This window comes from Ovis aries, chromosome 4 (genome assembly GCF_016772045.2).
Source record: "Ovis aries strain OAR_USU_Benz2616 breed Rambouillet chromosome 4, ARS-UI_Ramb_v3.0, whole genome shotgun sequence".
Classification (NCBI taxonomy): domain Eukaryota; kingdom Metazoa; phylum Chordata; class Mammalia; order Artiodactyla; family Bovidae; genus Ovis; species Ovis aries.
In genome coordinates, this window is record NC_056057.1 from 62,606,701 (window position 1) to 62,633,416 (window position 26,716).

The 26,716-nt window shown below is 46.9% G+C and overlaps 1 protein-coding gene and 1 long non-coding RNA gene across 5 annotated transcripts in view; one reads left to right on the top strand and one right to left on the bottom strand.

Annotated features, from left to right (window-relative positions):
* EEPD1 (endonuclease/exonuclease/phosphatase family domain containing 1) overlaps positions 1-26,716 on the bottom strand; it is a 164,733-nt gene that overhangs the window by 98,155 nt on the left and 39,862 nt on the right. The gene's annotated exons all lie outside the window — the stretch shown is intronic.
* On the top strand, positions 544-26,689 carry LOC132659738 (uncharacterized). Its single transcript, XR_009600490.1, has 2 exons — positions 544-11,874; positions 22,628-26,689. It is a non-coding gene; the product is annotated as an uncharacterized LOC132659738 (long non-coding RNA).

The window sequence follows — 26,716 nt, forward strand, 5'->3', positions numbered from 1 at the left end:
CAGACATCCCTAAGTCAAGGAGGCTTGCAAGTTGTTACCATTCATCTCTCTGATCCAAGTGAATTGAGGACTTCTTGGAACCTGAGGCTTCCCCTTCAATTTTTTTTTCAACACACGTTTACACAAGAAGGAGACATCTGGCTAATACAATCAGAAAATGCTGCAAATATCATTTGAAGAGAGTTTTTCCTGGATGAAGAAACCCTTTTCACCACCTTTCCCCAGCTGCTTTTCCCGAACCCTTTTTGTTTATTCCTTGGCTTTCATGGTGGCAGTGGGCTCGGGGCTGTGGTATATGAACCAACCAGATCAAGTGCACCAGATCAAACACCTACAGTGGGGACTGTGTCCCCATCCTGCATGGCCTCACCTGGCAAAAGGTGGGCTGCAGCTGAGCCTGTTGCCTCTACACTTCCACTTTCCTGGGTCTTCTCTTAGCAACTGGCTCAGAACCATGAGAGGGGTCTCCGGGGTGATCTTGTCATGTTTTCCTATCTTCCCTTTCCATTCATTAGGCTTCCTTCTGACATTTTCATCTTTCGCACTGCAGGACCTCTCTGTGTGCCAAATCCTGCGAATATGGAGGTAACATATATACACACACATTTTAAACGTGTGCTGGCCAGCTCCTGGGCCAATAACTAAGGGTTTGGGGCTCTTTCAGATCCCAGGTTTTTGTATTTGGGGACTCCTGTGGGATTCCATGTTACCTATCTTTCCTGTAAATGTCAAGAGTTTAGGTTTTGCCATCTAGTTGCTTTTTTTGATCCCAATATTTTAATGATTTTTCCCCCCAAACCTTCAGTGAAGTTTATAGAACTGTACAGTGAAGACCCACACACCTACCATCCACAGTCCACAACTGTTGGCATTTTGCCATATTTCTTTTCTCACATATTTGTCCTTCTAACCATCCACCAATTCATATGTGCATATATATATCAATATTATTGAATCATTTCAAAGTAATGCTGCAGTCCAACGATTTGATTTCTGATATTTCACACAAAGGCTGGCCTCAAAATAATTCTTCCTCTCACTTTCAACTGACTCACTCCCTGCAGACCCCAGGTGCCAGTGTGAAACCCCAGCCTCCAACTCCACTGCAGACCTGATTAATGCTCCTCCTTCAGGGCCTTTGTCTGGGGCTTTCTCTGATGCTTTTGTTAGCCCTTTCTAACCTGGATGAAATCACCATTCATCCTCACCCTCTCCTCTTCAACCATCTAATGTTTCCATCCTAAGCCTGTCAAGCTACCATGAAATGAGTATTTCTAAAGCCCCACTTTACATTTGATCACATATTTTCAGCCAAGAAGAATGGTATTTTCACACAATTCTCAGTGTAAATGATCCCCCCAGCTGTTCTTCACAAGGAAATGAGCCTGGCTCTGCTCTTGGCCCCTCCCGCCCATCACCCAACCCTTAGGAACAAGCAGCGTCACTTGTGCCCAGTGAGACTTAACTACTGCTGCTTTCAACTGTCACTGCCACCGTCTCAAGAGGTTAGTTTCTTGTTTCATTTTTCTGGGAGAGGGTAAGAGCCATTCACTGAACGTGCAGGAGAAGAAAATTTCCACCTTCAGAACACACTGGAAATTAGAAAGTTATCTAACACAACATAGGGTCTGTGATTCCAGCTTAATGCTCCAGCCAAAATTCCTCATCTAGCTTTCAGTGCTGAACTTTCACCTCTTACCAAAGGCTTCTCTTCCTTTTAGGCGAGATGAAATTCACCTCTGTGTTTTGTCAGAGACAAGGTCCTCCTTCCCCATTAATCAGTAAAAAGCAAACGTTTATTCCTTCTTATAATGCAAACCAGCCAGCTAGATGGCTCTGGGCATGAAGTTGTTTAAAGCAGCAATTATGAGGGCATATTTCATAGGAATCTTTTCCTTATTTTTTAAAAGAAATAATTTACTAAGCCCATATTTATTGCAGAAAATTTAGAAAATAAAAAGGAAAGAAAGAGAAAAGAAATGTAATTCTCTAACCTAGGAATTACCATTAACATTCTGATATAAATCCTTTTAGACTCAAAAAAAAGTGAAAACATATAGTTTATAAAATTGGAATCATAATGTTGTTTCTATTATTTTAAAACTGTTAAGTTATAAGTTATTGTCATTTTTATTAACTGATATGATTACATGTTATTAAGTACTGTCTGATGTAACTGTAATAAAGATATACATATAGATACAGATATAAATATACATATATGCTATAATTTAATAATCCTTATTGGACATCAAGGCTGTTTCTAGTTTTTTACTGTTTTAATTATCGTTTTGGTGAAAAACTTGGAACATACTACTTTCTGCATAACTTTGTTTCAAACAGAAATTTTCCAGGAGGTCAAGGGCTATGCGCATTTTTAAGATTTTAAATAACTTTTGCAAAATTGCTTGGCAGATTTAGACTTCCACCGGTAGTTCTACAACCCACTCCCCTGTCCTGGGTAATTTCTGCACATCCTCCCTAATCCAATAGGTGGGAAAGGTGCTATAAGGCTACTCAAATTTACATTTATTTGACCACCATTTTACTGGCCATTTTCAACTCTTCTTTCATCAGAACTAGTGAATGACAGCGGGGTGGGGTGTCAGTACTGGGAAATGTCTTCCAGCACCGATGAGTGACACTGGAAGGCCCACGAGAGCTTTAGCAGCCCTGTACAGTGAACACTCAGACCTCTGTCACTTAACTGAAGTTCTGGAACTATCTCCTTCCTGTCCTTTGTTAACTGGATATTTTTCTCTGAAGACACTAGAGCAGTGGGTACAGGAATTTTAGATTTCCAAATACTCTTGATAAAAAATAATTATTTTCAATATTTTGCCCCCAATATTTTACACAGAGGCCCACTAGTGGGAAAAAAGTATGACTAAAGCCCACTCACAGAGAGAGAAAAAAAAAAGTATTTGGATGTAGTCATTTTCTCAAAATTATATGAATAAACTAGAACCAGAACCAAGTGCTCCTATCTTTCCTGTGATTTTGGCAGCATAGGAAGATTTACCTTTATAAGTGTGCAAAATAAGAAAGAACTTAGACTGGACACATGTCTGTGCTCTGCAGGGAAGCCCAAAGTTCTTCCAGGAGAGGAAAGGGAGCTCCTGCTCTTGCCTCCCCTCCCATGAATATTCCCAACACGGGACAGGGTAGGTTCCAGCTCCTCAGAATCTACCCATGACACTGTGCTCAACAACATAGAACAGACTGGAACACAAATCCCAGGCAGCAAAGCCTCCAAAGCATCATGTGCACAGGCTTTTAGAATGCCAGTAGGCACCCCACTGCAGGGGCAAATGGGCACTTACTCTTTGCTGAGAGCCTCGGTTATCTGGAAAATCTCAACCCCTGGTTTGCGGGGTCACCTTCAAATGTGTGGGGATCTGCCTGGTGTCTGGATACCTGTTCCTCTGAGTTACAAAGAGGGAAAAATCCACTCTGTGCCTCCAGCAATTAACATTTGCTGCTGAGTGTCCATACTGCAAGCTGCAGCTAAGTCAAGCCTCTTGAAAGTAACAGCAGTAATCAGGGCTGCCTAGCTTTTATCTCTGGGGAGTCCCACGGTGCAGCAGGAGCTTTGTGACCCAGAATGGTGCCGAGTCTTGGCGAGGATGGAGGCCAGTGGGCCGAGGCTGGGTTTTGTTAAGCAACAGCATCTCACCAAGTTTTCAAAGCTATAGGTCCAGGACATCGCGGCTATGAATTCCAGCTGCTTGATGTGAAATCTTATCCTCTAGTCTGTAATCCCTGGGGTCCTTCACTGTCTTCAGTTTAAAATAGTGAATTCAGGGAGGCCCAGGAGGCTCCCCTTCCCCATCCCCACTCCCCTAACTGGCTGGCTCAGAAACTCGTGCTCAGAGTCAGGCCAGGAAAGCTGCCCGGAATCCCAGCAAAAACTGCTGACCACACAACAGGGAAGAAGCCTCTGCAAGACAGGGGCCTCAATCTTATCAGCCCAATTCTCCAACCTCAGGGAATTCCAAAGCAGGTTTTGAGTTGACAACTTCAAAAATTCTCCCAGAAAGCAGGCAGTAAGAAAACAGACATCCCTGCTCTTGGAGTTGTTTTGTTGCTGGCTCCTGCATAAATGTCAGGGGAGCAAGTTAACCTCCAACAACCACTTGCTTGTAGTTTAGGGGTTAGGGCAGTGGTTCTTGAGATTTAGTGAACATCATCTGGAGGGCTATTAAAATGCATTGCTGAGCCCTACCCCAGGGTCTTCTATTTAAATATGAATTTGCATTTCTAACAAGTTCCCAGGAGAGGCAGTTGCCAGACTGGGACCCATACTTTGAGAACTCCTGAGTTAGCGTATAATAGCAAAGAATGCCAATTTCACGAAGATTTCAACACAGCCAATTTCATGTGGTTCACATCTAACACATCTAAGATCTCCAGACCAGACTTGAGGAGCACTCTGAGAAAATCCCAGTATCTGTGGATACAAAGGCCAACTGTATCCATTGTGCTAGGCCATTTAATATAAGAGATTTGAGCAACCTTGAATTTTGGAATCCACGGGGGTTCCTAGAACCAATGTCCCATGGATGCTAAGGGACAAATTGTATTTGTCCCTCCCTCCTTACTATCCTTCCACTCAGAAGATCTTCCTGTCCTCTTCTCTAAGACCAAACAGTTCACCTTTGCTCGAATGACTGATCACACTCCTTTCCCCCAGGACCTGACTGCAGCCCCACTCTAACGCTGCTTTCTCTGTTGATCTTTTTCCGTCTCTTACCGCCACTGGCACTTGCTGCCTGCTCTCTCCTTGAAATTTTTCTCCTGAAACTCTCTTGGGCCCCCTGCACCTTCTCTGAATCTTTCTTATCCATTACCTCTTTGGGTTGCTTGCTGTTTTCATTCACTCATCCTCCTGGAAAACCTATGTCAGGCAACCCTGATTAACAACAGTGGACAAAACAGACCCTGCGTTGCTCTCATGCAGCTGACAATCCAGTGGGGGGCACCTCCACTGATCAATTAATTGCACAAGTGGTCACTTAATTACAAACAAGTCGAGTGCTCCAAAAGAGAAGAACAGAGTGCCAAGACCACAGACGATGGGGGTGGGATGGGTTATTCAGCCTGGGGCAGGAAAGGATAAGGAAGAAGTGTCATAGGTTGGAACTGGTCTGGCACTGCTTTTGCCAAGGCCTTAAATATTAGTGAGCTCAAGAATTCAATCATATTTTCTCTCACAGTGACCACCAGTGATTCAAAAAGATACTCCTTTCTCCAGCCCCCACTTCTCTTCTGAACTCCAAGTCTATATTTCTATTAGCTGCCAGACTCTTAACTACAATGCCACAGAGGGACCTCAAACTCAACTTGTTAGAGGAGATTTCCCACCACAAAGATATCCTACATCACTTCCTCCAACTTGGACACCATCCAATAAAAGGCCTGAGCTATTTTATTCTTGAACCCACCTACTCTCAGCCTCATCCATCATCTAAAAAGTCACCAACACCAGTTCATTCTATTCATCCAATAATTCTCCTGAATCTGCCCTTTATCATATATTAAGATCTCCAAACCCACAGCCATTCTTTTAAAATTAACACATTTTTTAATGACAATAAAATATATACTCACTACAGGAAATTTTGAAAATGTACAGAAGAAGATACTAGAGAATAACCGCAGATGACATTCTGTCTTGTTTCCACATGTGCACGTGTCTTTACGTGTCTCATGTTTAGGAACTGCAATCATATTATGAACACATATGGTAGATGGTTATACAGGCGGTTATCAGTAGTCACCTCTCGTGTGGTCTGCTCTCCCTGAGTCAATGGCTTGGTCATATGACTTGCTTTGGCCAATGGGACATTAGTGAGCATAATGAAAAAAAGGTCCCGGTTAAGAATGGATATATAAATAACCTCAGAAAAAATATTTTAAAGTCTGGATGACTATTTCAGTCTATTTCCTGTGTATATGTACATAACTCACTATTGCTGGATATGTGGATCTTTTCCATATTTTTATTATTTATGAATAATGACTATCTTTATTATTACATATATCAGATGAATTTCTACTTATTTCCTTAGGTTAGATTTCTAGAGTTGACTTTACCAAGTCAAAAAGTATGTATATAGTTGCTGCTGCTGCTAAGTCACTTCAGTCATGTCCGACTCTGTGCAACCCCACAGACGGCAGCCCACCAGGCTCCCCCGTCCCTGGGATTCTCCAGGCAAAAACACATTGCCTTCTCCAATGCATGAAAGTGAAAAGTGAAAGTGAAGTCGCTCAGTCGTGTCTAACCCTCAGCGGCCCCATGGACTGCAGCCTACCAGGCTCCTCCGTCCATGGGATTTTCCAGGCAAGAGTACTGGAGTAGAGTGCCATTGCCTTCTCCGTGTATATAGTTAAGCCTCTACAACTTTGTGCCAGAGAAGTTTTACCCAGGTATACCATTATCAGCAATTTAGAAAAGTACCTTTCTCAACACAACCCCTGCTGGGTAACCTGAGTGGAAAAAAAATGCTATCTCACTTTACTTTCCATTTCTTTGATTACCAATAAGTTAAATACTCCAGCTGGTTTTAGAAAAGGCAGAGGAACCAGAGATCAAATTGCCAACATCCTCTGGATCATCAAAAAAGCAAGAGAGTTCCAGAAAAACATCTATTTCTGCTTTATTGACTATGCCAAAGCCTTTGACTGTGTGGATCACAATAAACTGTGGAAAATTCTGAGAGATGGGAATACCAGACCACCTGACCTGCCCCTTGAGAAATCTATATGCAGGTCAGGAAGCAACTGTTAGAACTGGACATGGAACAACAGACTGGTTCCAAATAGGAAAAGGAGTACGTCAAGACTGTATATTGTCACCCTGCTTATTTAACTTTTATGCAGAGTACATCATGAGAAACGCTGGGCTGGAAGAAGCACAAGCTGGAATCAAGATTGCCGGGAGAAATATCAATAACCTCAGATATGCAGATGACACCACCCTTATGGCAGAAAGGGAAGAGGACCTAAAAAGCCTCTTGATGAAAGGGAAAGAGGAGAGTGAAAAGGTTGGCTTAAAGCTCAACATACAGAAAACTGAGATCATGGCATCTGGTCCCATCACTTCATGGGAAATAGATGGGGAAACAGTGGCAGACTATTTTTTGGGGCTCCAAAATCACTGCAGATGGTGACTGCAGCCATGAAATTAAAAGACGCTTACTCCTTGGAAGAAAAGTTATGACCAACCTAGAGAGCATATTGAAAAGCAGAGACATTGCTTTGCCAACAAAGGTCTGTCCAGTCAAGGCTTTGGTTTTTCCAGGGGTCATGTATGGATGTGAGAGTTGGACTGTGCAGAAAGCTGAGTGCCGAAGAATTGATGCTTTTAAAATGTGGTGTTGGAGAAGACTCTTGAGAGTCCCTTGGACTGCAAGGAAATCCAACCAGTCCATTCTGAAGGAGATGAGCCCTGGGATTGCTTTGGAAGGAATGATGCTAAAGCTGAAACTCCAGTACTTTGGCCACCTCATGCGAAGAGATGACTCATTGGAAAAGACTCTGATGCTGGGAGGGATTGGGGGCAGGGAGAGAAGGGGACGACAGAGGATGAGATGGCTGGATGGCATCACGGACTCGATGGACGTGAGTCTGAGTGAACTCCGGGAGTTAGTGATGGACAGGGAGGCCTGGCGTGCTGCGATTTATGGGGTCGCAAAGAGTCGGAGACAACTGAGCGACTGAACTGAAGTGAAGTTAAATATCCCCGCCCCCCACCACCCCATATGCCTGCCTGCGTGCATTTCTTCTGTGCATGATCTGTATTTTCCCTTTGGATAATTTTTTCTACTGAGATGTTAATGTTTATCCCTTACAGATTTACATAAGCAACAATTTATATAGTAAAGGACTGTTATCTGTTATATGTGGCAATTTTTCTACATTGACTATAAACTTTTTCTTAATACTTATGATACACAGAAATTGATTTGTAGAAACAGTCCAAGCCACCTGTCTATTTTCCCCAGTGCTTTGTCTTAGAAAACCAACTCTTACCTAGAAAATAAGATAATCTCATACATTCCCTTATTTTTCTGTGGTTTAACTCAAAACATCAAATCGGAATTTATTTTGGTGTACGCTGTGGGAGAGGATGTAATCATTTGCATTAGTAAGTAATCACTTACTAAATAATCCATCCTTTCTCCCCTCTGATTTGTGATGCTTCATCATCCCATTTTAAATTCTCATAAACACCAGCATTGGCTTTGAGCTATTATTGTATTCTTTTATCTTTGTACTCCTTTAATGTTTGTCTCTACTCATACACAAACACTATTTTAATTACTGTGCATTTATAATAGTTTTACCATCATGCTTTCATGTATTCACTCAACAAACATTTATCAAGCCCCTACTGTGTGCCAAGCACAGTTCTGGGCACCGAATACACACCAGTGAACCAGGCAAAGCGTTCATCTGTCTGCTTTCCCTTTCTACTGGGGGAAGCTACATTGAACAAGTAATAATGGCATTTAAGGAATACTTACTCTGTGTGCCAGCCAGAGAGTACTTGGCTGTTGGCCACTTTATGTGCCAGATCTAATCCTCCCAACAGTACCTGACATAGGCAGTGTCATTTCCATTTTACAGACGAGGACAACTGACACCCAGAGAGCCACATGGCAATAAGGGGCAAAGCTGGACAATCAGGCAGGCAGTGTGGATTGGAGCCCACCTCGCTGTAAATAAAGTGCACAATCCAGGTAAAAGCGGAGGAGAGTGAACAACAGGGTGATCAGGGGAGGCTCCCCTGAACAGGAGGTGCTTTCTCAGCATAAACCTGAGTCGAAAGAGACAGTGAAGCAGGAGACAGTCCAGTCCAGAAAGAAACAGTTCTGTGTGCAGGCAACAGCGAAGCTGAAGGTGGGTGTTCTCCAGGACAAGGAGGAAGCCGGTGTGACTGGAGCTTAGTGAGCGAGAGCGGGGCGGGAGGCAAGGTTTGGGAAGCCAGCCACCAAGGGCCCGCAGGTCCCGGCACAGAGAGGGATTCCATTCTGTGTGACAGCGTGACACCATCAGATGGGACCTGACCCATGCTTTAAAAAGATCACTCTGGACAGTGCGTGGGCAACAAACTAGAAGGGATATCATTACCCCCCTTCATGAAAAAAATGTCTTGACTATTCTCAGCTGTTTATCCTTTCAAAAGAATCTTAGACTCATTCTGTCATCTTCCCCAAAGCCCACTGAGATTTAATTGGAATCATTAAACACTCTAGGCACTGACTTTGGCAGAAATATCATCTTTGCAAAATGCTATATTCTCAGGAAACTAGAAAACTCATTTATCTTTCCTCATATTCAAGTCATTCAAAAATCTATCAGTAAAAATGTTGAAATTTTCCTGCAGATCCAACCTGTTTCTGAACCCTCACTGTCACTTGCCTGCACTATTACAACCAATCACCTCCTAAAACTGGGACCCTCCCTTCCCTCCATGCCCCCGCCGCCCGGCCTGCCCCACAGCTTCCCCTCTGCTTGGTGAACCCGCACTGTCCACATGATGCCTCAGCCCCTCCCTTCCTCCCTCCTGTTTGTCCTCAGTGAGCTCAGTCACCTCACCACACTCTGAAAGACCCACGTGGATCATCTGAGGCCAGGTGTCATGGGTTGAATAGTGCCCCACCCCACCCAAATCCAGAGGCTGACGTCCTAATCCCTAGGACCTCAGAATGTGACTGTAATCAAGAACAGTCTTTTTAAAAAGGTAAAGTTAAAATGAAGCCAGTAGAGTGGCCCTAATAAAACACAAGCGCAGCCTGCCAGGCTCCTCTGTCCACAGGATTTTCCAGGCAAGAATACTGGAATGAGTGGTCATCTCCTTCTCCATGAGATCATCCTGACCCAGGAAAACGAGCCTGCATCTCTCGCATCTCCTGCATTAGCAGGTGGCTTCTTTACCACTGTGCCACTTGGGAAGCCTAATAAAATATGACGGGCATCCTTAAAAAAAAAAGAGGAAATTTAGACAGAGCTGAGTATAGAGACCATGTGAAGACACAATAGTCATCCATAAGCCTCAGAAGTCAACTCTGCTGACACTTTGATCTCAGATTTTTACTTCCCAGAACCAGGAAGAAACAAATTCTTTTGTTCAATTAGCCCATTCTATGGTACTTCATTATGGCAGTCCTTCCCACAGCTGCAAAATGGGGCTGAAAGCTTCTATTAATCATGATAAAATGGAAAGATATGTGCCCAGGATTCAGAAAATACTGATTCTCAACCAGCCCTTTCCTGTGGCTACAGCCACCCACATTTCCCAAAATCAACAGCACCAGACCAATTCCTAGGCCAGGCAAGGTCCACAAACCACACACAGCCTCCTGCTGACCCCACCCTGAACATGTACAGCCCACACAACTCCTCCGGCTTGCCACATTAAGCAGTCACTCTTAATAGCCTTCCATTAAAGCCCAGTAGCAGGAATGGCTCAGAAATTCACACTAAGTTGCCTGATATCTGGCAACAGCAAGAGGAAAGAACCCCTCGTGTATCCAAGACAGACACACTAATCAATAAAGGCAGCCACATGCTAAACTTGGCCTTGGTCTTAAAATCTTTCTCTCCCTGTTCAAGCAGCTCCTACTAAGGAGGAGGAGACCCCCCTGGCCAGCAAGCCTACACAGCAGCCTCCAGTGTTTGCAGAATGAGACATGGTGATGGTTAATTGAATTTGATTTCTAAGGGACGGCTGGTCCAATAAAATGAGTAGATGGTTTTGAGGTTCAGCAGACCTGGGATCAAAGCCGGCAGACTCCGAGTGAAGGAGACCAAATACTCAGGGTGTGCTCACCACGTGCCGGCACTGCCCCAGATTCACCATATACTCCTAAATGTAATCCACACAGCCCTGTGAAGTGGGTACTATTCACACCTCCAATCTACAGATGAGAACACCAAAGCAGAGTGGTTGCCTGACTTGCCAAAAGCCATAAGCCTGAGGTCTGAGCCCAGATCAGCTCTGGGCCTGTGTTTTTAACCTCTGGGGTAGAGGCTTCCAAGCTTTAGAGTGCATCAGGCTTGCCTGGAGGGCTTGTTAAAACACAGATAGCTTGGCCCCTCTCCAGAGTCCTCATTCTGAAAACCGTGAGTGGGGCCTGAGAACCTGCATTTCTAATAAGTTCCCAGGTGATGCTGCTGGTCCAGTAACCACACTTGGAGAACCACTGCCCTATGGAAGCAAAACTACCTCTATAATGATAAGCCCACAGAACAGCTGCATGAGATTCATGAACCTACAGAGGAAAAGCACTTAACACAGGTGTGTGGGGTGTGTGTGTGTGTGTGTCTCTCGTGTGTGTGTATGTGTCTCTCTCTCTCCAGAGGAAAAGCACTTAACACAGGTAGGTAGGTAGGTAGGGGTGTGTGGGTGTGTGTCTGTGTGTGTGTGCCTGTGTGTTTAGTTGCTCAGTTGTGTCCGACTCTTTGAGATCTCATGGACTGTAACCCGCCAGGCTCCTCTGTCCATGGGACTTCCCAGGCAAGAATACTTGAGTTGGTTGCCATTTCCTTCTCCATGGTCCAGCATAGGAGGCCCACAAATCCTGCAGTTCTTCCCTCTGACTCATGCCAGCTCCATGAGCCAGCAGTGGGTGGGGCAGGCCTTCTGTCTTCCTGTTTCTAAAACTCTACCACATCCTCCCTTGTGAGCCTGGGGCAGCCGTCACTCAATTCCAGGGAAAGAGCAACCCCCCCAACTTCCGTGCCCAACCTCTAAGTATGAAACCATGCTGTTCTGATGCATCAGCATGGATGAAATCTCAGCAGAGTCTCATGTGTGGATGCCAAAGCCAACAGGCCTGAATTCCACCCACAACCAAACTGGAAGAGGTATGCCCACTTGATTTTGTGTTTCTAAATATTAACATTGGAATTTTGCAAACTTTGCTTGTTCTTTTAAAAGGGCTGTTACGAAGGGGATGAGGGAGAGAGGAATACAGGGTCTGGTTTACTTCAAGAATAACCTTCTCCTGGTTTGAGAACTTGTCCGTCTGGCAGGCCAATTTGGCTCCCTGCCCCGCCCCATCCAGTCACCCTGGGAACCCCCATCCCTGCTACCCCAGACCAGGGCCGCCTCTGAACTGGAGTAACCTAGGCCTGCTGGCCCAGGCCCAGACAGACAGCTCATTCGGGTCACTAGGATTCACACTTTAAAAGGAGGAACACGCTGATGAGATAAAAATAAAAACTGCTGAGTGCAGAGGAGGCTCACCATTCCTGGAGGGAAGCAGGCCCCAGGCAGGCGTGTGGGTGCTCTGTCTTGCCCGAGTCGTGGCCAACGGCCTGGTATGGACAAAAGGCAAGAGCCCAGCTCCTTGTGTGGGTTAAAATCCTTGCACTGAAATTCCAAATGGGTGGTTGGTTCGCTTGGGAATGGAAACATCCAGAAATGGTGCTGTCTCCCCCAGGACTCCCCAGTAACTACAACAGAAATACTACAAGCAGCACTTAAAGCATGAACTTTAACAGAAGGAAGGGATTCCCTGGTGGCTCAGATGGTAAAGAGCGCCTGCAACGTGGGACACCGGGGTTCCACCCCTGGGTCAGGAAGATCCCCTGGAGAAGGAAATAGCAACCCACTCCAGTACTCTTGCCTGGAAAATCCCATGGAGGGAGGAGCCTGACAGGCTACAGTCCAGGGGGTCGCAAAGAGTTGGACAGGAGCAACTTCACTTTTTAACAGAGCGATCTTACAGAATTGTATACAAATGTTCTAGTGTCAGATCTCAAAACAAAACAAAACAAAATGGTAGCTGAAGGCAGAAAAGGACAATGGAATGGAGGTCAGCCAATCATTAAGTTTCAGGGCAGGGCTCTTCCCACCACTTCCTTCCTAAAGACCACATCCAGGGACACATTTTAGAAGCAAAGCTGCTCCAGAACTAGCTAATCGGAACTCTTCCAGAATCTATTGCCTCTGGACATCTAGTAGGATTTCAAGCAGGTGACCTAACCTGCCACCTGTCTGGGCTGTAAAATGGACATTCCAGGTACAGAAGTTCTAACCCAAGTGGATGATATTCAGAATGCATCTACCTTTCACTCCAGTTCATCTTCCTAGCAAAGATGTCATTCCATCTTCTGCTCAAACCTCTCGCCTCTCAAATGCTCCCCTGACATCTTGGGCAGAATTAGGAGTGTTTCTCTTGTGCTTCCATAGCCCCTGCTCCTACCCACTACAGTTCTAACTACAGTGATGCATGATGTTTTTCCCCTCCGCTGGAATCTGAGCTCCAAGAAGGCAGAAGTTGTCTGCCAATCAGGACCTAGTACCCAGCATACCCTTAATAAACATGTGCCAAAGGAATGGTTCCTGCCTGGCCTCTCTCACAGTTTTAGGAGAGCGTACTAAACGATCCTGTAATGGAAAGGCCCTATAGAGCGTACTAAAGGATCCTGTAATGGAAAGGCCCTATGAAAATGGAAAGTATTACTGTCTACAGTTTAAGCTATTGAGGTTGAAAGCTTCCCCCGCCCCCACCCCAGTGGCAGAAGAATGCTATGAAAGACTCGACACCAAATGCTACAGTGATCATTATAGGCCCAGCAGCCTTTTGGCCTCACTCATAAGATGCTGAGTGATACAGCTTCTACACCTGCACTGTCCAAGACAGCAGGCATGAGCCACATACTGCTCCTGGGCATTTGAAATGCGATGGTTATGAAGCGAGATGTGCCGCTAAGGGTAAAACACACTGGATTTCAAAGAGCACATGAAAAGAAGGAAAACTATTTCATTGGTATTTTTTATGCTAATTATGTACATAAATGTTGAATGTTACTATTTTGGATCTACTGGGTTAAATTAAAATTAATGCCACCTGTTCTTACTTTAAAAACTGTGCTCGCAGAAAACTAAATGCCACGCTCCCACGTGTGGCACTGTATTTTGAGTCTGCGCTGTTTTTTGGATAGTCCACCAAGAACAGTTCTCTCCGACCCAGCCCTGGAGCCTGACGAAGTCTGCTCAGTTCCTGGGATTCTTACGATAAAATTCTATTCTTTAGTTAGTGTCTCCATCCAGGGATACAGCCTTGTTATCACCCAGGCTTCAGCCAGGGTCCTGGAGCCAGAAACCCTCTCTAGGAGGGTCTGGGGCAGCCTGGCTGTCTCTAGACAGCAGCCTGCGTGTCGTCTGGGGCTTGAATGCACATGGGACCGGTGTGTGAGTGGAGGATGCCACGGCCTCAATTGAGCCCATCTTGGCAGTGTGAGCTCATTGTACTGGAGGATTTCTGCTCTTATTTAGGTCAGTGGCCCCATTACTCCAGAGTCTGAGAAAGAGTTTCTATGGAATTTTGTTTTTACACTCTTTGCTATCCTTGTCACCTCTTTGCAGAAAATGCCACTTTGCAGGTGTTAAACCTATAAAAAAAATAGCTGGAAAACTGGTTTCCGAGTGCTATATGCTCTGCCATCCTGATAAAATCGCCTGCTCACTTTGGGAACTTGTTAACCATTTTCAAAAGTGAAACATGAGAAAGCCACATCATTTGGGGGAAAAGAGTCACGTTACATGCTTTCCACCTGCAGCTCAGTTTTCTAAATCAAACTTGAGACAAACGCCTTCACACTTCCCCACACAGCGCTGGAACCCAGAATCAAAGAGCCACATTGCCCGTGAAACTCGAACCCCCTTGCAAAGCTCAAGAGAGGCCAGAAATATTCTGCAGGCCACTCCCCGCCTCCCATGTGAAATATGGAACATGTCTTCCTCACTGCAAGATCATCATGGGGCAGTGACTTACATACGATACAGTTTTCAAAGGAGAGGAGTCTCTGGAGTCCAAGGCTGTTACTTTTTTCCAATTGTTTATCTCCCAGGAGCAGAGGAGTGAGCGACAGGAGCTCACACCACCACCCCCTCCCCCGTTCTCGGCTTTCGTTCCTGATGAAACACGATGTCTGTGTGTCATGTGCAGCTGCCATCCCTCTCCCCTACCCACCTTGCACGGCCTTGAGGGCCAGGACACCAGGCACAGCTAACCCTTTCCCTTCTGAGAATCAGCATAGTTGAGAGCCAGAGAGGTAACTTGTGTATACAGGCCACTGGTGGGAACAGAATTGAGCCTGAACCACTGTTCCTGGCTTTATGTACAGCGAACCTTACACCCAGTCAATAATCATTCCAAGATGGTCTTCCCACCAGTTCCTGAGATTAAAGAGCCACGATTCATTCATCGGTACACCTACAGTGTCCAGCACGGGTTCTGGTGCCCAGGAAGGTATCAATAGACATTTGCTGATGCTGCAGCTCCATTACTTTGGCCACCTGATGTGAAGAGCCAACTCACTGGCTCCAGACCGAACGACTGGGAAGAGGTAAGGGGACAGAGAGTGGAGACTCATTCTAGGATGATGGGCAACAGGCATCAGAGCTTTAAAATATGCAGACTCTCTGACCCAGCAGCAACCTACAGGTAACCAAGAGTGTGCTTAAATATGTATGCTTAGTACTGAGTTGTCTAAAATATTTATATTTTAAAAGGAAAAGCTTAAACGCCAAAAAACAAAGGCTAAATGGGAATAACAAGAGTACCTATCTCACAGCACTGTGTGATGACAAAGTGAGAACAGAGCTCAGAATAGTGCCCAGCACAAAGCAAGTTCTCTACAAATCCTACTCATGGTCATCCTTATCCTAGCTGCTGCCATCCTTAGATGAATTATGACGCCTTTACCTAATACAGCCATTTCACTACTAAAAAGAGCATTTAATAACATGAAGCAAATACTGAGGGGAAAAAAAAGTGCTTTATAATACTGAACATCAGCATGATCCCAATTTCATACAAATAAACATTCATTCAGGAACAAAAGAAATGGAGATCGGAGGTGTATTTGCCAAGATGCTCAGAATAATTCATCCAAATGGTGGTACGAAGGTGGTATTTTTCTTTATTATTTGTGCTTTTCTGACTCCTCTAAATTTTCATAGTAAAATGTACTCATTTTGTGAGATTTTTTTCAAATTAAAAAGTGAGAGTGGTAACTTTTGGCCCACTGCCTAATTTTCCTTAAACTAATAGGCTGGTTTTCTTCAGCTCCCACAGAGGAGGGTCCACAGTCTATTTTTATTGCCATGTTCCCATCCCACTACAGATAATGGTTACTCCCACGAGGCAGCTTTTTAAGGTGATGATACAGTCTTTCTAGAACAGCTAATTACCTCTGAGCCTTTCAGTTGCATCTGATAGAGAATGAGATTTTTAAAAACACCAGCCTCTCCCTCACTGGAGTCTTGGAGAAAGGATGAGCCAAATTGGCTGGGTATTAATTTAGAATTTCTGGTGGTTTTCCGCTTTCCTCTGCTCTTCTGTTAGAAAGGGGGAAGACACGGAAGGAAACCGACTATAGAACGGTAACAGCGACTGCACAGCACAGCCTCCACCTGTGGTGCTGCCCTGAGCGGCTTCCTGCCCAGGTGCAGCCCACCCTCTGACTGCCCCAGGCCTTGTGGAAGTGGCCACACTTCAAAGGCACTGTGCAGAGCCTGGACGCTGGCCCAGCCCTGCCTCCAGGAGCTGCACCATGCCAAGCGTCGACTGCCTACATTCTGCCTGGTCTCCCAGCCTGCCACTCTTCCTTCTCTGGGAACTGCAAAACCCAGTTATCTGTCCTGTGTGCCAAGAGTGACCATCAGCATCTCCAGCCCCACTGGAGAGTGGAGTCAGGGAGCCTGGCAAGTGGTCCACCCAGGGCAACCACAAAAAGACAGGAAGGACACTGCGGGATCACCACCGCCGCGCTGTGTATGAGAGGGCACTGGGATGGCCGTCCTGCTTTAGACACTGAAGGGAACCTGGGCCAGTACAACGTAAGGTTCAAGACCTGGGCTTGAAGGTAGCTCTGGGTTCAAATCTCAGCTCCACTTACAAGCCACATGACCTTAGGCTCCTACTAGCCTTTCTAAGTCCCAGAGTCCAAGGTTACAAAATGGGGCTGGTGGTGGTCTCACCTCGTAGAGCCTACTGGTGGTTAAACTTAAAGGCACTCAAAGCTGCATCATCCAACAAAGGCTAACTTCATTTAAAAGACAGCCTGCACAGCACCTGAGTCCAGCTGAGAGGACTCCAGCTGCCACAAAGCCTCTGCCGCTTAGAAGCAGCCTGTGCTGCTGGGCACCCTCTGCAGCTGGATGCCACCAGCCTCTGTGTGGAGGCCCCAGGCATGCTTGGCACAGGCGAGTAAACAGAACAAGAAACCCAAGTCCCACAGAAAACAAACAATCCCTTCCAGGCAAGACCCTGGCCAGGCTATCCCATGTAGAGGCCCCACCTGGAATCCCAGGCTGTTGGCAGGACCTCAGGCCTCTAAAGTCTTTAGGGGAGAGAATTCCACACAAGGATGGACCTGGAATGATGTATTCTGAAGACTTTTCTATCCTGAGCTCACATTTCTCAGCTCTCACATCGACTCTCATCTAGCCCCCTCTGTAGATACAGACAAGGAGACATTGCTCTTCTGCAAGTCAAGTCCTCGAGCAGAGGATTTTTTGAATCTCAAATCACCTGGTAAAATGCAGATTCTGAGTCTCTGGGTCTGGGGTGGGGCCTCAGACTCTGCATTCATGATAAACTCTCAGGTGATGCCAATGCTGTTGGCCTAGGGTCTAAAAGGCTTTGACTGAGAATCCTAAGGGATGCCTGAGATGGCAAAAGGGCTACTGAAGCAGGATGGACCAGGACTCAATCCTGTCTCAGGCTTCACACAGCAAGAGCCAGTCAGAGAGTTTCTCATCTCTACAACCTGGAAATTGGTGCTTTTGAGCTGTGGTGCTAGAGAAATCTCTTGAGAGTCCCTTGGACAGCAAGAAGATCAAACTAGTCAATCCTAAAGGAAATCAACCCTGAATATTCATTGGAGGGACTGATGCTGAAGCTCCAATACTTTGGCCACCTGATGCGAAGAGCCGACTCGTTGGAAAAGACCCTGATGCTGGGAAAGACTGAGGCAGGAGGAGAAGGCGGTAAAGAGGATGAGATGGATGGATGGTAGCATTGACTTCAATGGACATGAGTTTGAGCAAACCCCGGAGACTGTCATGCTGCAGTCCACAGGGTTGAAAAGAGTTGGGCACAACATAGCGACTGAACAACAAGGAACTGCTTTCTAGACTCTGGGTGTAAATGCATGTGTAGGTTTCTGAAAATACCACATGAGAAGGTGCACGGCGGAGGTCGACAAGAGATAAAGGGCAGGTCAGGGAAAGGCTGGAAGGTGGGAAAGAAGACAAATCCCTTCTTTATCACTGGGGAAGGGAATGTTACACACTGTGGATTGCATATGCATTTATCCTCAGAGAAACTCCAGTGGTGGGGGTGAGGAAACAGAGGCTCACACAGGAAATGCAACCTGCCTTGTGTTGCTCAGCTAATAGTTATCAGAGGCAAGATCTGAACCCAGACCAGGCAATGGCAACCCACTCCAGTACTCTTGCCTAGAAAATCCCATGGACGGAGGAGCCTGGTGGGCTGCAGTCCATGGGGTCGCAAAGAGTCGGACACAACTGAGCGACTTCACTTTCACTTTTCAGTTTCATGCATTGGAGAAGGAAATGGCAACCCACTCCAATGTTCTTGCCTGGAGAATCCCAGGGACAGCGGAGCCTGGTGGGCTGCCGTCTATGGGGTCGCACTGAGTCGGACACGACTGAAGCGACTTAGTAGCAGCAGCAGTAGCAGGCCTTTCCAGCTCCAAACCGCAAGCACTTTACTCCACACCCTGTTGTGAAAAAGATGCTGGGACCATTCATGCAACTTCTCCCAAAGTTAACACCTTATGAAACACAGTGTAATTATCTAAATCAGGGCCTTAAGTGACCCAATACTATCAACTTTTAACTACAGTACTTTACAGACCATATTCACATTTTGCCAAGTGTCCACTACGGTTACTTCCCGCTCCAGTTCAGGAGCCCACAATGCATCATGCCCCTTGGGTCCACTCCAACCCGTGATAGTCTTTGTCTTTCATGACTCTGACAAATTTAAGAGTAATGGCCGGTTATCTGTAGAAAGCCTCTCAATTTGAGTTTGTTCATTGTCTCCTTGTGATTAAATTTGGATCATGCATTTTGGCAAAAATGCCACAGAACTGAGGTTGTACCCTTCTAGGGGGATGTCGTATCAGAAGATACCTGAAGCTGCTATGTCCCTCATGGTGCTGTCTGCACGTGTTTCCACTGCAAAGTTACCGCTTTCCTCTTTGCTACAAATAACCACCTCAAGAGGAGTTACCTGGAGACAGCCCAAATGTCTGAACAGGTGATTCTGGGGCAGGCTCATGTTCAAGGGCTGCAGGGCTGGAGGAGCCATGAGGAGAGCCAGACAGAACTCAAGAACCTGAGTACACGTTTGACCACCAGCTGGCACGACAGACAAGTGACCGGAGACTCCAGCAAACCTCCAGCAACAGCCTCAGGCATGAATCCAGCTGGGGAAACCTGGTAATCTCAGTAACAAAACAGCAGTCCAAAGACAGAAACCAAAAACACCCTCAGTGTCAACCTCCCAGCAGGACTGTTCTGAAGGGCAGATCCAACACTCATGGCATCTGACCTAGAAAAGGCAATGTGCAGGCAATGCTTCCCCAAACTGAGCATTTCTTTCTCTGAGCTCTTACTCTGGAGCAAAACTGGGCTCGCTTAAAGAAATATGATGCTGGAAAAAAAAAAAAAACACAAATCTTATAAAACAGCACTAAGAACTCAAGATTTACAAGGTGATAAATAATGGCTGTCATTTATAAACACCTGCGAAGGGCCAGGTGCTCCATATGTCCTGTGTTGGGGCAGGTCCTGTGACAGCCCTGTACAGGTGAGGGGGAGTTCATCACAGTCCCCTGGGCTCTGGTCCTTCTGATGCGCATAGCTCCCTTCCCCAGGGGAAGCTTCCCTTCTCCTTTCTGGGTTCTGGGGGCACCATGGCTTCGAGACAGAGGGTAAGTCCCAGTTTAGGGAAGCAGCAGCTGAGGCTCAGAGAGGATGCCATCACCCAACCAGGAGAGGGAAAATGGGGACCTGAACCAGGCCTATCCAATGACAGGCTGTCTCTCTACCTCTGTTTTTCCCCCAAAGTCTCTGCAAAACTGGTCCGGAGTCCTGGAAGTTTCGGAAGTCATGGAGTTATTAACCCCAAACATTACTATTAATTATTGCTTACTATTAATTATTGCTTACTATTAATGCCAAGCATGAGGCCTCCCTTCCTATAACCAAAATGTCCCCCCATCTCTCAGCAAGTCCCCGTCCTCCTCCTTCCTTCCAAGGGCCATGCCAGTAATCAGAAAAGCTTAGGGGCTTCCCTAGTAGCTCAGATGATAAAGAATCTGCCTGCAATGCAGGAGCCCCAGGTTCTATCCCTGGATCGGGAAGACCCCCTGGAGGAGGGCATGGCAACCCACTCCAGTATTCTTGCCTGGAGAATCCCACGGAGAGAGGAGCCTGGTGGGCTACAGTCCATGAGGTCTCAAACAGTCAGACTGAGTAACACTTTCTTTCAAAATTCTAAAGGGAGGGGATGATGAGCTTTGAATAACAACAATAATAATGATAACCCTCCTTCCTAAAAAAATCCTTATCATTCAGATAGTCCTTGCACTGGAAAACCACGGCAACTCAGTTTCCTGATACCCAGTGAAAAACGGCTGGTGAGGCACAGTACCTTGGGCTTCCCTGGTGGCTCAGAGGTTAAAGCGTCTGCCTACAATGTGGGAGACCCAGGTTCGATCCCTGGGTTGGGAAGATCCCCTGGAGAAGGAAATGGCAACCCACTCCAGTATTCTTGCCTGGAGAATCCCATGGATGGAGGAGCCTGATGAGCTGCAGTCCATGGGGTCGCAGAGAGTTGGACACGACTGAGTGAGGCACAGTACGTAGATTAAATGGGTCTGAGGCAGAATGTGCTGCGTGTGGGCAACACACTACACCTTTTGGAGAAGTTCCTTAAAGATTTCTCAGAGAAGAGAGAGCTCCCATCCTCCAAGAACAAGCCTGCATTTCTGGGCAGGAATGTCAGTCAAAGATACCATACAAAGCTGTGTGTCCTGAGACTCTCATTGATGTATAAGGCGCTCTTCTGCTTTGAAGCAACAGCAAGGAGGCTCCCCCTGCCTGCCCACCGCCCCTCCACCCCAGTCCTGTGGTCCTTCGAGTGGTCCATAGAGAGAGCTCCCAGCACAGCCAGCAGGGCACTCTCATTCTACCAGCCTCCCTCTCAGACCACAAGGCAATAGGAAGTCAGTGGAAGGGGGGTGGTGGGCTCCACCCAAGTGACCATGAGCATGCACTTAAGAAAATGTGTCTGACTGGGGCCTCCAGGAAAGAGACAATCATGACCAGAGCACTCATCAATTTTATAGCCATGCCTTAATGAAACACAGCATCCAGCATGCTCCCACACAGAAGGGATGCAGGATGTCTAATCTTGTAAAGCCTCCTTTCTATCTTCAGGGAAGAAGGTCCTTGACATCTCAGCATTCAAGTGCTCTACACTTTGCGGGCAGACCCAGAGAGTTTCCTGCTCACCATTGTACATCTTGTCAGAGGTCTTTAAAATTGGAAAAGACATCACAAACTCAGTTCATAAAGGCATCAGGACTTAGAGGTTGGCTTTCTCAGCTTCTCTTGTGAGTCATTAAGAGGGGAAGCATTTTTCAGATCCACCCCTAATCTCACAGTGAGGAGCAGATAACAGTATATCATCAGGGAAGCTGGGTACCAGGCCTAGCTCTGACCTGGGTGCCATGGGTCAGGGCAGCTCAGGGCACCTCTTATCTCTCGTGAGCAAATCACATGTTTCCCCCTGTCCTCCTCTTGCCTCAAAGTCTGTCCGGCCTCAGTGTCCCTCCAACAAGCCAGCCCTGTTAGCCCTCCCATCTCACACTGTACACAAATAGGGTGACTGCTTAGAGTACTTGGAAAGGGGGCCCTGCCCTTGAGCTTCACTGTATCAGCAGGACTGGTCAGATTCCTGCAGAGCTGGGGACCCCACCACCCAGCACTATGTGCATTGTCCACCCTGCTGTTCACTTACCCAGAAACACCTAGGAGTCTGTTAGGGATTCTGACCACTGGCTGGCATCCCATGTTCAGTAAGACTCACTCAGACTGGGGCTAGGGAATGTGCATCTAAAAAGATGCCCAGGTGGCCCTTCAGCAGACGGTCGCTGAGGATGGCTGCTCTGGCAAGAACTAACAATCACTTAGAGGCTGTCCCATTTCCCCCTGGGCTAGGATAGTATCCTTGGAAAGCCACATAGGGGCTCTTCCCATGAGAATAAGATCTTAACTGAGTCTTCACAAGCTCTGGGGGATGTGATTCAGACTTATGTTTTGATGCAAGGGAAATGCAGAGGTAACAAGCTGCATAAAGAAGGTGGCTGCAGGAGGGGCCAGGCCTGGAGAAGGCCTGTCAGGTGCCCCCGCCCCAGGGGATACTCACCTTGGAGGGGGCCACAGGAATGGACAGAGAGACAGGTCGAAAGAACCACTGGGGTGAAAACTGTCAACTTGAAAACTGTACCTCAGGTTGGAACGGGCACTCAGTCACTGATGCATTCTCTCTTTCATTCATCATTCCAGGATTTCTTCCTCCAACATGTAGTTAACATGCCTGGACCTGGATCGGATCCTAAAGAATGAATCTGGCTCCACATATACCCAAGTTGTTGCCAAGGAGGACCTCAGGGCCTGGAAATCATGCCCAATCAATGATGTCCACTCTAGACATCCTCATCTTCCTACATGGAACCAGAAACCTGAAAGTCCCTCATATATGAACTCAGATGTTTTCTTGACCTCAAAACAGAAATAGCCGCAGTTCTTCTGGAATGAAAAGGACTCAAAACATGAAGTTCAAAGGCCACCCAAAATAAATCCAGGACCGGGGAATCTCAGGATTGGTGGGGGCTGCTTGACCCAAAGGACTCAGGTGGAGCCAGAGGTTCTAGGCAAAACTCTCCACACCCCTCATGCTGTGTCCAAGGCTTAATTTTGCTGTCAGCTCCGCGAGGGCTGTGATATGGCCCTAAAGGGCACCTGAGAGGAAGATGACGATTATTTGGGGAAAAACCTTAAGAACAGTGTACCAAGATGAGCGAAGCTGCTCTGCTGCTGGGTCATCCACTCAGTGTTGGCCTGGATTCCTAAGTTCCTCTTAGAAAACACAGCCCTGGGCTCACGTTAACAAGACTGCTCCTTATGGAACATGAAACAATATCCCACAATGTCCAAAGGCAAGGCTTTCTAGAAGCTGCAGCCCCTGAAACTTTTCTAGGCACTCTCTACTAGGAGAGGGAATCTGCCACCTCAGGATAGGGCTCCATCAACACATGAAAAATCCAGAGTTTCATTCGGTCTTCTTGCCCTTCCTCCATTTGTCCCTCTGCCCTTGGCGTAACTCCGCACCTCTGGGTGGCCTCTCAAGGCCTGCTTGAAGGGGTCCCTTTCTTCCTGCCCAGCCTTATTGCTCCCTACTTCCCCTGAGACTTTCTCTCTGTACTCCAGCCATACTTTGCCCTCTTACTCTACACCCCTGCACTTTCCTCTTCTTGGGAGCTCTGGGCCTCTTCTTCGTCTAACTTCTCCTGGTGGGCACTTTGGATCTTGGTGTTTATCATCAGCTCTTCCAGGACCCTTTCTTGACACCCAATTCACCCCAAGACTCACTAGCATCCCTGCTGCTAACTTCAAACTCTGTGTTCTGCTTGCTTCCTGCACTGGACCAGGAGTTTCTTCAGAGAAGGGATGGGGTCAGGACCGGGCAGAGCCAGGCTGCAACTATCTGGAGAGGGAGAGCGAAGGGCCTGGGCCCCGCAGTCCCTCCCCAGGCGCCCTCCCTCCAGCAACCTGAGCCCCATGAGGAAAACTGAGGGACAGAAGGGATCCTGAGCCACAGCCTTCTGTTCCCACCCAGGGCATCAGGGCATCACTCATCCTCAGGGAGAATGTGCAGACCAACCAGCCCCTGACCTCTGGACAGGGAAGAAGTAAATCCCCCCACACGTTTTTTGTTTCTTGATCCAGAAGGTCTCAAATTTCATTCATGGAAACACAACATAGTCCTACTACTGGCCCAAGGAGTATCATTTCTATTCTTAGATTTTAATACCAATTTTTTTTTAAAGATAAGGGGAGTTGGGTTATACGACAGTCTCTGACTTTAGTAAACCAGGCCTGCCTAGTATCACCTAGTGCTGAGATGCAGGCCTGGAATGATTCTCCCGCTCAAGTCCCATGTTTGTTCCCTTTCTGATGATACTGCAAGCTCTATACTCCTGACTCTTTTCTCTCAGCATGTACAAGCCAATTATTGTGCTTCATTTTAATGAAAGAGCAATAAGGAATACACACACACACACACAGAAATGGCCATCATCAGTGCCCTGAAAATCAGAGACAAAGGAAGGTGTCAGCTACCCCAGAGAGGACAAGTGGGCAGAATCTGCTGCCTGTTCGTTCCAGTCACATGGGTCTTTCCTCTGCTGCTGCTCAGAAATGCCTCTTGCAGAGTTTCTCCCTCGAGTCACATGACACAAGGGGTTCACTGCATCTGTTCTTTGGCTTTCTTCCCTTTTAACAATAATTTGCGGTTTGTGTGCTTTTACACAACACAGATTAGCTGGCAGGGGATGCGTCACTGCTCGCACACAGTGTTTAAAAATAAGTATCACATCTGCAATGCAAAACTCACGCACTCTGCTTTTAGAAAAGGGTTGAAGATTGAAGGCAGGAGGAGAAGGGGATGACAGAGGATGAGATGCTTGGATGGCATCACCAACTCAATGAACATGAGTCTGAGTAAACTCAGGGAGTTGGTGATGGACAGGGAAACCTGGCGTGCTGCAGTCCATGGGGTCGCAAAGAGTCGGACACAACTGAGTGATTGAACTGAACTGAGAGACTTGGTTGCCCAGCACCTTCTTGTCCATGCAACTCAGCTCCACGTGCCTGTGCAGAGCTGGTAGAGATGAGGCACTTTAACCTGCAGGCTTCTGATAACCTGGAAGAATCTCAGTGCCCGGAACCTTGACCTCCCCAACCCGCCCATGCATCCTCAAGGGCACGGGGCAGGGGTCACAAACAGCCTCAGGATCCTGGATGCCCAAGCCAGAAAAGGCTGTGGTCTCTGGCCACAGTCCGTCCCTAGGATAAGCTCCCTCAGACTAACAAAAAAGTGCAACCTCGAGTCACAAAATGAAGCATGTCTGGTTAGAGACCCAGCACTGGCATCTGGGATGGTTTTAAGTGCCCGGATCTACACCTCCTGGGATGGCGCACACTAGACCAGGCAGCTGAACATGTCACTAGTCATTCCCAGGTCTGAGTGCTTGTTGCTCTCTTTCAGTGTGGGCTCAAGTCTCAACATGGAAAGTGAATGACAGCCAGCCCCTGCTAGGGCCACCATTGTCTCGGCATAACAGAGGAGGGGGACTCAGCAGGCCAGGTGACAGCTGCCTCAGGGCTCCTCCACCCCCATCTCTCCAGTGTGCAGTACACACCCTCGCCCACGCTTACCTACAGCTGTGCCAGGAAGGTTCCACCCACAGCAGGAGCTCTAGGCTGAAACAGTGAGTTTTAGATTCTTAATCAGACCCATCTCAGCCTGGCTGATTTTGGGGCCCCGACTCCTTATCCTATTAACTCACTCTTGTCGGTCCAACCACATACTTAATTTGAGAACCAACAACTCAGCTGCCCCAGGTAATGAGCTCTGGCACACACCAACTCTTCTCGGAGACTGTTTCCTTGACAAGCCACAGGCACAGGGTTATTTCCCTGCATGGCCTGGTTTTAGACCACCCAGCCCAAACAAGGGAACGGGCTCCTGCGTAAAAGCAAATGTGGAAGTTGTTTCAAGTTCAGAGACCTCTTGAGCATTCTTCTGGGGAAGAGGTCAATGACCAGTAATGACTTCAGGGAAGACTGCTGGCAAAAGACCAAAATGAGGAAGCTGGAGCACTGGCGGGGGATGGGGGGCAGGGGGGTGGGTTCAGGTCACACTCCTGCTGGCCTTGATCAACCCCAGGGGGCAGGGACCAGGAAGGACGGGTGGGCACCTGAAGGTGGGCTTCTCTCTAAAAATAATGGGGATGATCAAGCCACAGGCTTCATCCCTGACTCTCACTTTCAAAGAGCTAGCTGTTTTACAACTCTACTCAGATGAGAGTTATTTTTACGTGCCAGGCTTCCATTAGGTATCAGACTCAGAGGACTAAAATAAACCTCAAAGAACAAAGGAGGCTGGTGGAAAGGGCCAGGTGCTTTCCCGCCTGCCAGACTGTGAAGGCCACCCTGTGTGCTGGTCGTTGTTCCCATCATGTCACCTTCAAAAGTAATCCTGGGCTTAAGGATGAAATCATGTACAGCCTTTGAAACACCAAGCAAGGACCATTTCTTGGTCAGGGTCAGATTGATATTTTCTTTTAACTTTTTATTTTATATTGGGGTATAGCCGATTAACAATGCTGTGATAGTTTCAGGCAGAGAGCAAAGGGACTCAGCCACACATATCCATTCTCCCCTAAATTCCCCTTCTATCCAGTCTGCCACACAATGTTGAGCAGAGTTCCATGTGCTATATAGTAGGTCCTCGTTGTTTGTCCATTTAAAATAATAATATAGCAGTGTGTACATGTCTATTCCAAACTCCCTAACTATCCCATCCCCCCA